Raw genomic sequence first — 4,424 nt, 5'->3', positions numbered from 1 at the left:
AGTTACTGCTTGAGGAATACTGGGTTTCTGTTTGGGATGATGAAATACTTTTGAAAATGGGTAGTGATGATGGTTGTACAACATGGTGAATGTGATTCTTGTCACTGAATTGTACACTTAAAAGTGGTTGACATAGCAATTTTTTGTGATATATATTTTTCTTAGGCTGGGTTCTCTAGAGAAGCAAAACCAGTAAAGCATATAAATATATATATAGAGAGAGATTTATATCAAGGAAAGAGCTCACACAATTGTAGAGGCTAGAACATCCCAAGTCCATGGATCAGGGAAGAGGCCGCTCCCAATTCACGCAGCCAAAGAAGCTGGACAGCCCAAGATCAGCAGATCAGAGGCTGTGAAGGTTGACAAATTCCAAGATTGGCAGGCAAGACCACAAGGTTTCTCTTGATTCACATAGCTGCAGGGGCTGGCGAACCCAAGATCAGCAGGTCAGAGAGCAGGACTCCACTCACAGGCTGTGAAGATTGACGAATCCCAAGTTTGGCAGATAAGCTGACAGCTCAAGTCTCAAGAACCAGAGATGAGACAACAGGAGGCAGCCGCAGGATCCAGATCCAGAGTGAGCAAAAAGTCAGAACATCTGCTTATATACAGATGCAGCCCACACCCCCAAGGAAACTCCCTTTCATCTTATTGGCTACTCACAGTATATTCAATCATGGGAGTGATCACATTTAAACACTGAGAATCATGGCCCAGCCAAGCTGACACACAATCTTAACCATCACAATATTTTATCATAATTAAAAAGAATATTTCATTGTTATTCTGCTGTTGCTTCTTGACTATTAACTTGATGTCTCATTAATTTCTGTATCATTCTTCTTGGGTTGTTTGTTTCTCCAGCTCTGACCTAGTCTCTGAGTTCTAGATGTGTATTCATTTGGTTACTGGGTACCCCTTGGTATCTGCTGCTCCCGAATCAACTTTTCTAAAAAATTCACTATCTCTCCTTCACAATGAAGGAGCCAAGCAGCATGTTTTCCAATTTCACTGCCTCTTTTTGGGAAGCTTCAGAGTGCCTATTGCCACCTCAGCCCCCTTTAAAGTGGTTTTTTTTTTTTTTTTCCCTACCAAACTTTCCATGATCAGTACCTGCTGACACAGCTCCCTCAGCTACAGCAGATGTGCCCAAAAAAGGGTGCCCGGCCCCAAGTCTGTATTCTGCTCTTTGGCCTGGTGCAAAGACTGGCCAAACCAATCTTGTTCTTTCCCTGGGGTGTTGTGTGCAAGACCTAAGTTGAGGGACCATAGGCCACCACAGCCCTGGCCACCGCTGCCAAGGACAGGCACGACTGCTAGGTCACTAAACTGACCCTGATGTTCTCAATTTCCTTTCTCCTATTCACACAATGTATAGGTCCCCGGGTGGCACAAACTACTAACATAAGGTTGGCTGTTTGAACCTACCCAGCAACGCTACGGAAGGAAGACCTGTCAACCTGTTTCCGTAAAGATTACAGCCAAGAAAACTCTATGGAGCGCTTCTGTTCTGTCACATGGTGTTCTATGAGTCAGAATTGACTCCACAGCAATGAGTTTGATTTGGTTTTACTCTCATAATATGAGGCATTGCTGGTTCAGTGGTAAAATTTTCCCCTTCCATGCAGGAGACACGGATTCGATTCCCAGCCATTGCACCTTACGTGCAGCCACCACTCATCTGTTAGTTGGAGGCTTGCATGTTGTATGATGCTAAACAGGTTTCAATGGAGCTTCAAGACGAAGACAAACTAGGAAGAAAGGCCTGATAAGCTACTTCCCAAAATCAGCCAATGAAAGCCTATGGATCACAATGCCCGATCTGCAACTGATCATGAAAATGGCGCAGGACCAAGCAGTGTTTTGGTTCATTGTGCATGGGGTTGCCATGAGTTAGGGGCCCACTCAAGGGCAGCCAACAACAACATTCTCTCGATAAAAGTTACTTAACTAACTGACATTTGGGAATGAGGGTATGGCAATCATTATAACAGACAGAAGTTTAATTTTCTCAAGAAAGTCAAGGTGGTCTCAAACAGTTTACATGTCCTATCATCCATCTCAGGAACAAATGAAAATACCACATATCACATAGAACTGTTTAGCTTATTAGCGCTCCTGTTTTGCAAGCTCTTCCATTTCAAATAATCTACCTGCTGCACGTTTGCATTACAAAACCACGTACCTATGTAGATTTCCTAGGACACACAGAAGAATTTCCCCCACAAAATGTATCCCAAACTCTTTTTGTTTACCAGTTAGAAAGGTCATCTGCAACTTTGAATTTTTTTTTAACTAACTTTCTTCCACTCCTGTTTAGCTTTTGCAGCTCTTTGAATCTGATCCACCAAACTTCACATGTGAATATTAACCTTTAAGTTCATCTCCTCCCTTCTCAGCAGAATTTGTCAAAAAGAAGCTTCTTCTAAGCACATGAGTTAGTAGCTAGAGTGGGAATTATAATCCAAATAACAGCACCAAAATTCTTTCTTTTCTTCCTCCCTATGTTATGCTTCTAGCATGATTTCTTCTAGGAAATAAGTATAGACTCTATCAGTATAGCAAAAACTGTGGCATTATTGATAGCCGCTTCCCTGATAGGTCACCCGATGCAGGGAATGTTCACTTGTAAAATGGGTCAACATTTCTATTCAATTTCCTCAGCATCCTCTAGCCAAGGCATCAGCAATCTTTCCTCCTTATGTCCTTGGTCTTAGCTCTGTATCGAAGGCATAAGGAAGCTGTCTGGCTATTTCACTTGTTCTTGTATGACCTCTGGGCTCTCAGGAAGGCAGACAAAAAAAATTTCCCAGCTTCATGCACAGCAGGTTGGTAAAGACATGTTACCCATAGCAATTCTCTGCTCACTGGCCTCTTCACACTTGCAGGAAGGAAACTGTTTTACTCAATCTTGTTTTCCACTACCCATACTTAAGTCAAGGAGCCTTGGTGGCGCAGTGGTTTTAGAGTATATGTTTGTAAAATTTTTGCAACTGTCCTTTTAAAATAGTCTAATAATTCATTCTAATTTCAAACAGCAATGTTTTATTTCTTTTAACTTAGTATGTAAGCCAAAGATACAGCTTACACTTGTTTTCATGGCTATTTCCAAAACTTCTCTCGCAATGACACCAACTCTAAGAAAAAGCAATTCAACTACAAAAAACTTTAAAATCGCCAAAGAACTTAGCAGCACTGCAAGCACTAAATACTCTTAACCCTTCTGTACCAACATCTTTCTAATTCTCTCAGGTCATTGGCTTCACTAGTTTCCCTCATTTTTCCCTCCCTTAAATTTGTGTATGCCCAGAGTTGTGTGTGCCCCTTCTCTCAGTATTTGTTATACCCCAGTACTCTTAGCAACTCTCACTAACATAAATATCATTTCTCTTTGGATGAGTCCCAAAACTGATTCTCTAGCCAGTCTTCGCCTCCTGCATTTCTATTGGCTTTCTGGACCTTCCTACCTGATTATCCTGTTCAGATGAAAATTTCAACATGTTTCAAGTCTAATGCATCACCTGCTCCCTAAGCCCCGTCCTCTGCCCATCTTTCCTGTTTCTGTCAGTGGTCCCATGAGTCTCTCATGAGCCAGGCTTAGAGCATCAGAGTCTTTACTTTTTATTTTTATTTTTTTATTTTTTTTGCCTTTAAATAACAGAAAATTCTTCTCTCACAGTTCTGGAGGCAGAAGTCCGAAATCAAGGTGTAGGCAGGGCTATGCTCTCTCCAAAGGCTCTAGGGGAAAATCCTTTGCTCTTCCAGCCTCTGGCAGCTCCAGGCGTTCCTTGGCTATGGCAGCATAACTCCAATCTCTGCCTCCTTCTTCACATGGCCTTCTTCCCTCTGTGTCTCCCTTAAGAGGACCCTTGTCATTAGATTTAGTGCCAACCCAGGTAATCCAAGATGATCTCATGTGAAGATTTTTAATTACGTCTGTAAAGACCCTTTTACCAAATAAAGTCATATTTACAGGTTCCAGGACGTGGACATAGTTTTTTGAGGTTCACCATTCAACCCACTATAATATCTTAGTCCAAAATATTTTTCATCTTGAGAAATTCTGTTATTCTTCCTGACTCCCTCCCCACGGAACAAAGCATACATTTATCTGCAGAAGGCACAGAACATTTAATGTCACCTAGGTGAGGCCTATCGTTAGAGTGGTTACAAAATCTGTTGGTTGAAAATATGTCCAACTGCCTTTAGCCCTCTCCACACTTACCTGAGAATCAAAAAAAATTGTGAAACAAACAGCTGTTACCCATTTAAAAGAACAAGCTTGGAGTTCAGCACTCCACTGGCGTCATTTTTAAAGCATATTGTTGGGGACCTACTCCACGCCAGCCATCGTTCCGACCACTTTACGTGACATCTGATCTTCACAGCTTTGGAGGGAAGAAGATACCAGTTTCCTTATT

This window comes from Trichechus manatus, unplaced genomic scaffold (genome assembly GCF_000243295.1).
Source record: "Trichechus manatus latirostris isolate Lorelei unplaced genomic scaffold, TriManLat1.0 scaffold00296, whole genome shotgun sequence".
In the NCBI taxonomy this organism is placed as follows: Eukaryota; Metazoa; Chordata; class Mammalia; order Sirenia; family Trichechidae; genus Trichechus; species Trichechus manatus.
Note: the sequence above shows the minus strand (reverse complement) of the source record.